Genomic DNA, 11,383 nt, shown 5'->3' on the forward strand with positions numbered 1-11,383 from the left:
TTACTTTAGAGTAAGCCTTACTTTCGCCCAAGGAAAAGGGAAGGAGAGGCATCGATTGGAGAGGAAGAAAAACACGGATGAAGGAGGGTTTTTTTTAATGAAATCGGGGGTGGGGGTGGTGTTGAGCATCTCTCTTTAAATGCCAGGCTATGGAGGTGCCCAAGGGAGGGGGGGGGGAAGTGTTAAAAATCCCCGCCCCCCGGAACCCGCGATCCGCGGGCGATGCCTCGCTCTGTTTACGCCTTTGCCAGCCCGGGGGATCGACTTCGCCCCGGGACCGCCCCGCCCGGCAGCGGCGAAAGCGCGTCAACTTCCCCGCCGTTCCTTCGTTTGGGGGAGCGGAAGAAAGGAGGAGGGGGGGGAAGGGGGGAAAAACCAGGGCGGGGGAGAAAAGTTTCCAGAGAGAGAAAGAGAGCGAGATGCGTTCTTGTACTCACGTTTGGAAGGCAGGCGGGAAGGGGAAGGTTTAAGCTCCTTAAAAGAAAAAAAAAGGAAAAAGCCACCCCCTCCAGAGATCGGCTTCTGGCTCGCGGCCTCTCCTCTTCCTCCTCCCCTTCGTCCAAGAGGGAGGGGGGAGAGAGCCGCGGATCCCCGGGCACCCAAGTGACGTCGCTTGCGGCGCAAGATCGCCCCCCCCCAAAAGGGCTCACATCTGCAACCACTGCCTGCGCCCCCTCCCCCTTTGCATCCAGCCTCGGCAGTCGACTGCTGAGCCAGCAGAGGCCTCCCCCCCCCACTCCCTTTGCAAAGAGCGGGTGTCCCAGTTTGCGCGGGGAGGGAGCCCAGCGGCGGTCAATGGCGCCAGGCCGGAGGTGGGGCTTTGCATGGGCTGCACCCTGCCCACCCAGAGGAGGAGGAGGAGTCGGGGGGAGGGGTTTGGGGGCATTTCCCCCCCTTCCTTTGCAACAAGAGTGACTCAACCAAGGAAGTTGGTGTGCCAAATCCCCGCCCGGCCTGATTCATCGCTGTTAACGTCGGGTTTTTTGCGAAAAGGGTGGGACTTTGGCTCCTGCGGGTGTGGGGAGGAGGGCGGGGGGGCGCAGGTATGCTCTTGCGCAAAGCGGGCAAAGGAAGGGGCCAGTAGAGTGTAAAGGCCTACAGAGGAGGGGGGCTGGACCGGAAAATCAGGAGGAAATCAGGCATGAAGCTTTGCCCCTTGAAGAGCTAGGTTTCTACCTGCAGGGATTTGACCCATTCCCCTTCTGGTGGTCGTTCTGGCAGAGCCGGAGAAAATAGTGACACTTTGGGAGTCGGACCCGAACCTTGCAGAGCTGTTGCGCAAAGCGCAGGAGGCAAGGAGAAGCCTTTACCTGTGGAGGAAGCCGAACTGGGCACGAGGAGGAAATCAGGCACGGAGCTTGCTCCCGGAAGAGCTAGGTTTCTACCTGCAGGGATTTCACTAGCAGAGCCGGAGAAAATAGTGACACTTTGGAAGTCAGACCCAGGCATTGCGGAGCTCTTGCGCAAAGCACAGAAGGCAAGGAGAAGCCTTTACCTGTGGAGGAAACCGAACTGGGCACGAGGAGGAAATCAGGCACGAAGCTTGCTCCCGGGAGAGCTAGGTTTCTACCTGCAGGGATTTCACTAGTAGAGCTGGAGACAATAGTGACACTTTGAGAGTCAGAAGAGCTAGGTTTCTACCTGCAGGGATTTGGCTCATCCCGGCCTCTTTAAAAAGCCTGCTAATTTGTAACACTTGCCTTAGGAAACTCTTCCGCTGCTGAGAACAACACAAAAAGGTTGGCTTCTGTGGGTATTGCGTGTACCGTTATACCCCCTCCTGTATACTCTGCCATCTTTTTATTTTCATGAACCAGGATTTGGTTGGCCAATTATTATTTACTTATTTAGTTAAAGCATGTATTCACCACCTTTCTGCCTTGTGGTTTGCAATGTAAATGAAACAATGTTTTTAAATAACCACCTCAAAGGCCACCATTTAAAACCTGAATAAATAAAAGCTAAATTAGTCCTAAATAAATCCATCATCAGCTTTATTCCCAAGATTGAGAATGAGGGGCCAGGCATACCTCCTGGGGAGGTAGTTCCATAATCTCGGGGCTGTCACTAAAAAGACTGTGTCTCCTGTAATCCCAAAGGACTTAACTCTCAGTTATGGAAGAAGATGGTCCCATACAGGGACGTACTGCTCAGGGGACATATAGGGTCAAATGTCCCTGGGCTGCAGACATTTAGTCACGGGGGGGGGGCAGAAAATCGCCCCCCACACCTCTCCTCTTCCCTCCTGGCCCATACACTGACTTCAAGACCTGGTGCAAAAAAAGTTCTTTGGTCATGGTGGGTACATTTTAAGCCCTCAGAGAATAAGCAGTGTAATTGAAAGTGATACACATAAGTTTATTTTATTTCTTTTGGATTTCTATCCTGCCCTACCCCAGCCAGGCTCAGAGCAGATTATGATAAAAAGAACGTGACCAATGTACCCTGTTTCCCCGAATATAAGACATCCCCTGAAAATAAGACGTAGTAAAGGTTTTGCTGAAGTGCAAAATATAAGGCATCCCCCGAAAGTAAGACATAGCAAAATTTTGGTTTGGAAGCATGCCCCCCGAACAGTACACAGAAAATATAAGACATCCCCTGAAAATAAGACATAGTGCATCTTTGGGAGCAAAAATTAATATAAGACACTGTCTTATTTTCGGGGAAACACAGTAAATGCAAATAAGTTTGATAAATAAGATTTTGAAATGCAGATTTAAATCATAACCCACTTTATAGCTGGCAGGGCTGAGGCCGAGGGTTGGTTTCCTCTGAGGCCATCCACCAAGGGCTTGAACTAGGTCAGTGGTCTGCAACCTGTGGCTCTCCAGATGTTCATAGACCACAATTCCCATCAGTCCCTATGCTGGCAGGGGCTGATGGGAATTCTAGTCCATGAACATCTGGAGAGCTGCAGGTTGCAGACCCCTGAACTAGGATGTGAGTGAAACACGATGCTATGGATGGTTGCAAAACTCCAGGCAGGTTAGCAATCCAAGCAAGCACCTGTATGGCTGATGGTACTGTCATACCAGTATCTCTAATATTCAATAAACACTTAAACCAGGGGTGTCCAACTCTGGCACTTCAGATGTTCATGGACTACAGTTCCTATCAGCCCCTGCTGGCATGGCCAATTGGCTGATGGGAATTGTAGTCCATGAACATCTGACGCACCATAGTTGGACACCCCTGACTTAAACAATTAGAAATAAGCTTGTATACCAGTGATGGCGAACCTTTTCGAGACCGAGTGCCCAAATTGCAACCCAAAACCCACTTATTTATCGCAAAGTGCCAACATGGCATTTTAACCTGAATACTGAGGTTTTAGTTTAGAAAAAATGGTTTGCTTCGAGGCGTGCGTTACTCGGGAGTAAGCTTGGTGAAGCAATTGTGCAACGCTTCGAACGGGTGAATCACGACCCTAGGAGGGTTTACTCAAAATCAAGGCCAGCCTAGATGTGGGGGGGGGGGCGATTTTCTGCTCCCCCCCCCCACGACAAACTCTGTGCGTGCGTGGACACAGAAAGGGCTCTGAGTGCCACCTCTGGCACGCGTGACATAGGTTCGCCACCACTGTTTTATACTGTGTTAAACCGAACATTATAAAGAATATGTACCCAGGCTTATTATTGTAACGCTAATTTACACAAAGATTCCTAAACTAAATAGTCCATCTCAGGGACGTACCATCCAGGAAGACATTTGCAAATGTCCCTGGGCTGTGGTCATTTGGTCACGTGAGGGGTGGAAAATCTCCCCCCACACTCCTCCTCCTTCCCCTTGGGTCCATTCACTGACTTCAAGACCTGGGTGCAAAAAAACAACAACTTGTTTGGTTGTGGTGGGGGAAGGCGGCCACCCATACGGGGAAGAGGGGGGGCAGAAAACTCAGGCTCATTCCGCACACGCAGAATAATGCACTTTCAAACTGCTTTCAGTGCTCTTTGAAGCTGTGCAGAATAGCAAAATCCACTTGCAAACAGTTGTGAAAGTGGTTTGAAAACGCATTATTTTGCGTGTGCGGAAGGGGCCTCAGATTTTGAACCGGGCTACATTTTCCCTAGTTACGCCTCTGGTCTCTTGGCAAAAGGTGCACAGCAACAACTTAACATGAGCAATATACGCGTGGGCTGTCATTTCTTGGTTGCCGAACGACTTTGTGAAACCTTCGCAGCAGCCCGCTATCCTGTGTAACATTAAGAAATAATTATTGTCACAAACAGATATCAGAAACAATAGAATATTACAAAGTGAACGGCATGACACCTACTTTTGCGATTTTCCAAAAAGTCCTTTTCCGAAAAGGCGACCCAAAAATCCTTCCGGTCCTTTTATCCGCTGCTTCATGAGAACTGGCTCTCCCAGAAACCAAAAACTCATAAAGATTGTATCACGATAGGAATCTGCTATTGTGCAAACACTCCTAGAAATAAAAAAAAAGGATCGTTACCAGGATAGAAACTCTGGCCGGATTCTCTGCTCGGGTTTCGTATACCTTCCGTTGAAAACACCTGTTGCCCAAGGCAACCCAGTTAAACGAACGGAGGTCATTAGCAGTGGCGTCCCATCAATCGGTATCCCATGTTCCCTGGGTGCACGCCATTTGGTCACCTGGGGGTGCCCGGCAGCACCCCTGTGACAGAATGGCATGCTGTCGCCCCCCTGACAGCAGCTGGCGCTGTGCCAAGAGTTCCCTGTGGGCCTGCGATAATCTTCTGGCCCAGTGCCGGCTGCTACTGTATTTCCCCGAAAATAAGACAGTGTCTTATATTAATTTTTGCTCCCAAAGGTGCGCTATGTCTTATTTTCAGGGGATGTCTTATTTTCCTGTGTTCTGTTCGTCGGGCATGCTTCCAAACAAAAACTTTGCTACGTCTTACTTTCGGGGGATGCTTTATATTTCGCACTTCAGCAAAACCTCTACTACATCTTATTCTCAGGGGATGTCTTATTTTTCCGCTCCACAGCTGCATGCTCTGGTGTTCTGTTCAACAGGCACGCTTCCAAACAAAAACTTTGCTACGTCTTACTTTCGGGGGATGCCTTATATTTCGCACTTCAGCAAAACCTCTACTACGTCTTATTTTCAGGGGATGTCTTATATTCGGGGAAACAGGGTACCGCCCCCCCCTCTATTGGTGGCCACGAGCAGGTGCTGCCACTGGAATAGGTGGGGGGCTGGCAGCAGCTGGTGCCGTGCCAAGAGCCAGCTGTGCCCTAGGCCTTGTTTTTGCACCCCCTATTGGAGGGAGGGGGGTGCAAAAACAAGGCCTTGACCCCGAGCGCCATTTTATCCCGGTACCCCTCTGATCGTTAGCAAACCCTCTCACTAGTCAGTGCCTCGTCAAACAAAAAGAGAACGACCAGCTCACGAGAAGATTGTCCAATTTACAGAAAGGCAGAGCAGTCCAAACTCTGGTTGAGTCCAAAAAAAAGGGGAACTGGAGCTCAACCTGAAGATGAACCAAGCCTCGGGCTGGAGCCACTTCCTCTTCACATTGGCAGGGGTGTCACCCGGTTCAAGAACGACAAGAGCCATCACTTTGAAAGTGTCGGATTTATGACCCTGATTAACGAAATGTTCTACCATACGTGCTTCCATCGCAGCCTTCCTGAGTCTTGGGATGTGCTCTAAAATTCCGACCTTCCCGGTTTCCCGGACATGAGGGCTATACCCTGTGGCATAGCCCTCACAGAGCTGCATGAGGAGTGGTGTTTCCCGGACGTAACCTTTCCCACATTCAGAGGTTATTAAATATGCCAGGTGAGTAGAATGACAATGGGAAAATCAAATTGGTTTGTGAGTAAAATTCAAAGAGTCTGTTTTCGCTTCTTTATATTCAGTTGTTAGTCTTCAGTTGTTAGTCTTCAGTTGTTAGGTTTGCGCAGGAAACGCTGTGTTTCCATGCAAACCGTGCAGCTGAGAACACCCCCCCCCCAGCTGAGAAAGCCCCCAGTCAGAATGGGCAACTGCCTCAGGTGCAGCAATTTTGTGTCACGTGGGGGTGCCACGATTTCCAAGCCCCACCCACTCACTTTGGAAGGATGGTGGCCCACAAGCGGCAGCCACGCGAGCAGGTCAGAGGACTGTAACGACCCAAAGGACCCCCAGAATAACATTAGTAAATATATTTCGCTTTAAAACCATTTTGGCAAAAACCAGGTGGGAAAATATTCCTCTGGGTGTAGGTAGCCGCATGGTCACTTGACCACAAGCCAAAGGTCAAAACTACCTTAACAATGAGTTACTCCTGGAAACCTGGAGGTCTCATTTGAGTTAATAGCATGCTTACCACACCTTGTTAAAGGCAAAGGATATGGAAAGTCACTCTGCCAGCAGATACTGTATTCTCTATCTCTCTTGGAAACACAGGTCAACAGCAAATACTTACTGCTCTGCATTTTCCCCCTTCTTTTGTAATGGTTCTCCTAAAAGCCCCTTACCTCTCCCAGGTCCAAAGGTCTCAGCCAAAATCTGAATATCTTGGGCAGTGACCCTACAGGGTTAATCTTCATGGGAGCATTGCAGCCCTCCCTCATTTAGCTTAACAATGTAATTCTGGCCCTATTGTCACGGGGTTAGCAGCGGGTGAGCTGACTCATCGAGGTCAGCACCCCAAATCCAGCACAGATGTTGCAGAAACGAAACTTACTCTGATTGGTTCCCTTTCCCGCCAAAGAACAATCTACCCTATAAAGGTTTAGTTCACCTGGAGCACCTTGCTCATTACTAGCCTGTACCTCCCTTGATCTGGTCAGTGTTGAGACACGAATTCGTCCTTCATTGGGTTTCTGTGCTGGCGTGGAATCCCTGCCTTCTACTTCGTCTACTCTTAAGAATCGTTAGGTAACATATTACCCTGCAAACCCACATTCCTTCTCTATTCTCCCATCTATATTTCAAACCTTTCTATATACTAGAACTTGAATGTATGTGCTCTTGTGCCTTACTGTATGTGTGTATTTTTGAACTAAATTCATATGAAACGTTTAAACTCAATTGGACTCTTGCGTTCCTCTGTGGAATATTCTTTGCCAGAATCCCTTCTACCATATTATACAGTCCCAAAGATCCCCTCGGCCAACCTCTCGCTGCCAACGTGAGTTTTTATTCCCCTTCGCTACTTTTAAAACCTAAAAGTGTGCTGCTACACTCTTAGCAGCTGGTGGAGAATCCCTTTCCTAAAACCCCTTCCCCTGTTAAGGCCGTAACAGGACGGGGGAGGAGCTCCACCTCCTTCAGTTCAACTCCACCACAGGCCCGACCCCACTGCCATTTTCTCTTACCCCTTGGCGCCAGTGCCTTCCTCCTCCCCCCACTGCTATCTGCGGCGTTCAGGGAGTTGGCCCTGGTGTCTTTTTGGTCAGGGACCACCAGCAAGCTGCCCCCAGTTGAGAATCCACCCCCCCAGAATCCCCCCACCCACTTACCCGCACAACATGGAAGCTGCTTATTAGAGAATCCACTCTAAAGGCAGGCTTAATAATGTTCACGTTTCCTAATAATATTCCTACTAATGCTCATGGTGTAACCACAGTTAAGAAGATTCACCTCCATCTTTCAAGCTGACCTTTTAAATGCTTTTCTTGTAGTGGAGTTACTTTTTGCCCGTAACAAGATCCTACAGAGCAGACTGCTTTTAAGATGTTAAGGATGACATGACTCAAAGTGGAAGTAGGAATTTCTATCTGTTGATTTTGAGTAAAGCATCACCCCTGCTCTGTTCCTCTCATTAACTTTTAATATCAAATGCAATAAAGTATTTGTTTTCAATCACAGTTACCAGAAAATTTAATGGTAGGATGTAAATTGTTCAACCATTCAAGAAATCCATCAGCCTGGCTTGGATCCTTGAAGATTAAAAAAAGGTAATCAATAAAGCTTTTGTATAACAAAATACTATTAAAAAAAATGGGTTGGAGGGATCTTTGATAAATGCTCCCTCAAACCTCCAGGCAGGGCCTGCGGATCTTCCAGAATTACAATTTATCCCCAGATCAGTTCCCCTAGAGCTCTTTGGGTGGTAAAGGTTGCCGACCCCTGCCCTAGAGCAGGAGTGTCCAACTTTGGCCCTCCAGATGCTTGTGGACTACAATTTCCATCAGCCCCTGCTTTGGAGGGTGGGTTTTGTAGCATTTTACCCCTCTGATCTCTTTTTCCAAGATCTATCCACCAAATCTCCAGAATTTCTCAAACCCTTGATACACAAAATCTCAGAGAATTGGCTGATGTTTATTAGGTCAACCAAAGTCCATTTGCATGTGAAAACCCCCTTTTAAAATATCATCCCATGTCCTTTGTCTGGGCACAACACACACGTCTGCTCCTTTTATGTTGCTAGGTAGGTTTTTTTAATGCCATCTTGTTATTAACTGGTTTTAAGGTTTACATTTTTTGTATTGCTTTTATATTATTGTATTTTATTATGTTTATGTACGTAAGCCGTCTCGAGTCCCTTGGGAGATTGGAGGGGTAGAAATGTAAAATATAAATAAAAGAAATAAAAATAAAATTTAAAACATTTAATTCAAACCCCCCCCCCCCCCCAATTTCTGGGAACCGGACAGAACCTCTGGGTTCTGAAACATCTTTCAGTTTGAGGGATAATTCAGGAAGAAAATGTCTAGAGAAATCCAGAACCAGGTTGGATGGGAAAGGGAAGCGTTGGTAGCCATGCCTTCTTGCCTGGCAGGTAGAAATTCCACAGGGAAGGATTTGGGGAGCAAAGCATGACATAACCCTCATTCTGATTCTCACTCACAACAGGCAGAATTTAACCAGGCATGGAGCTGCCATAAAGGATGAGGAACTTTGCCTGTTGAATTTTGGTCTGCTCTGCAGCTATGAAAGGCTGAAGACCTCTGTGGAGAGTGGGGAGGGCTGAGTTCAGGAGCCTCACTAGAAAGTTATTTGCATAACTCCATCCATGCTCCTTGTGCTATTGTTACCGCTGCTGCTCGGGTAACAATAAGTGATTTCAGCTCAGCAACGTAATGAGGCGCAGGAAGCTGACGTTCTTCAAAGCAAAAGGATTTTATTTGCAAGTGATGGTCACAGCTCAGTCAGGAGAATCGCGCCCTTTCAACGCAGTGCAAGAACTTTTATTCCCAAACTTCAAAAGGGGCAAAGGGGCAGGGAAGTGGGAGGTGAGGGGGCAAGTCCCTCACCAAAACACCAATCAAAACAAACAAGACAAAAGCAAGATACAGTTACACTTTTGAATGGGATTACCAAATCCCGCTGTCAGCCGTCCTCCCGCGAGATCTCGCAATGGTGCTGAATAGAAAGCTGATAAGGCCCATTCATGAACTTCAAGGTGTGGCTGGTCAATGCAGCACTCACAGTTGAGTCCTTCCTTTATCAGATGGTTGTTTCCTTTAGCAATGCCCTGGGGCTCCCGCCCCACATCGCTGCAACAAAGAAAAGTTCAAACTGTCCAATGGTGGTCCCTGCACATCTTCCAACGGCTGGGGACCTCTGGGTGCTGGCAACAGATTCAATCTGCAAGTCCAAAGAGGGTCTTTGTCTTTGTTAAGGAGTCGGCTGGGTGTTGGTCTAAGCTGCATTCCAGAGCCAACTTTCTTGTCCCTTAATATCAAACCTTTTCTGGCCACTGCTTTGGCCATCAGACACAAATTTCAAAAATAACATTTCTACACTTAAACATTAGGGAAACCTTAAAGGGATAAACACATATTTCTATAGGCAAAACTTTCCTAAACCTAACAAGAACAAAACCTTAAACTTAACTGGAGAACCTATTCAAACTAAAATCCTAAACAGTAAGAGAATAATAAATTCAACTCTAAAGGGGCTTTTATTACATTCCAGAATGGCCTAAACAAGAGGGAAAACATATAACATTGGCATAAACATACATATACGTTCTCTGTGAGCCTTATGGAGGCTTCTGAACCACACAAGTCTCCGTGTCCGGGCATGGAGCCAGTGTAGCCAGGTAACTTGACTCAGGAAAATATTTTGTTTATTTTCCTGGCGGTAACACCATCAATAGTGCTCTGCCCCACAAGGGAGACCATGGAGTAAGGGGAGGTGTCTGGGAAACCCCTGTCTTGCTTTCTGTGGCTCAAATGAAGTCATTTGACTAGTTAAAATCAGTGGGGAGGAGGGAGAAGCAACCTGTGCTCCAGGAGATTAGAGCCAGGTTAATCTTTCCCAGATGACTGTATGGAAAACTCACTCTTGCCTTAGTAGGCATCTCCCTGAATTGGGTTCCTGTTTAATGAATTTCACTCTTGGCCCGGTGAGATCCCATCAGCCAAGCCCTAGAGCTTTCCCAGAGATTAGGGTTAATATGTGCTGAAGCTGTAGGTTTTGATACTGAACCACGTGGTTGACCTTTATACTGAATCATGAAACATACTGAACATTTTCCGGCCCGCCAGCAATGATCTGTCTCACAAGTATGGCTCTCTGTGCCCTGGCCTTCAGAGTTGAGGCAGGGGGTAGCCAGAGACGGGGACTTTTCAGTAGTGGCACCTCAGTTGCAGAAAGCCTCCCCTGCCCTCCCCCCCCCTCCGGGCTCACCTGGCACCTATGTTGATTTCTTTTAAGCCCCAGCCCATTTTTAAAATAAGATTTCAGTCCAGAGACTGTTATTTTAAAGTGTCTGTGTTTTTTTTTTAATGGTCTGTGCTTTTATTTTGGGCTTGGTTTCTATGGCTCATTCCGCACATGCAGAATAATGCACTTTCAAACTGCTTTCAATGCTCTTTGAAGCTGTGCGGAATAGCAAAATCCACTTGCAAACATTTGTGAAAGTGGTTTGAAAACGCATTATTTTGCATGTGCGGAAGGGGCCTATGCCTATTATTTCAATTAATACATTTAAAAATTTATTTTATTGATTAATTGGATTTATTGACCATTCTCTCTGCTCAGGCTCAGAGTGGTTTTTTTTACATTCTTTTTTATTGGGGGGGGGGGTTCCTACTGCTTTGAGCATCTTTCTGAAGAGATGGCATCAGAATTCTTTAAGAAAATAAATAACCACATTCCACTCGCAGACCTTTAAGCTCCCTTTGGGGAGGCTGGCTGCGGACTGTCTGCCTCCTCTTGATGCCCTGTGTACCATCTGTTCACACCGTCTTAGGCAATTTGCTGGTCCCCTTCCAGGAGTGGGAGAGTTGGGGTTCAGACGCCATCTATAATGTGGGCTGTAATGTTTAATGTAAATTATGATGCTGCTACTGAATTTTAATGGATTTAATGCATTATTCTGATTTGTATTGTTTATATTATGTTGTATATTGCTTTGTTCTATTTGCTGGTTTTATTGTACACCGCCAAGAACCCTTCGGGGATTGGGCGGTATACCAAATCAAATACTACTACTACTACTACTACTACTAC

General features: G+C 47.2%; 1 protein-coding gene across 2 annotated transcripts in view; it reads right to left on the bottom strand.

Annotated features, from left to right (window-relative positions):
- CERS2 (ceramide synthase 2) overlaps positions 1 to 827 on the bottom strand; it is a 93,249-nt gene extending 92,422 nt beyond the window's left edge. For both annotated transcript variants that reach the window (XM_048511196.1, XM_048511187.1), the window contains exon 1: positions 438 to 827. The gene's annotated coding sequence lies outside the window, so the exon portion shown is untranslated. The remainder of the gene's footprint in view (positions 1 to 437) is intronic.
- Positions 828 to 11,383: the final 10,556 nt, after the last annotated feature.

Source organism: Sphaerodactylus townsendi, linkage group LG01 (assembly GCF_021028975.2).
Source record: "Sphaerodactylus townsendi isolate TG3544 linkage group LG01, MPM_Stown_v2.3, whole genome shotgun sequence".
Classification (NCBI taxonomy): Eukaryota; Metazoa; Chordata; class Lepidosauria; order Squamata; family Sphaerodactylidae; genus Sphaerodactylus; species Sphaerodactylus townsendi.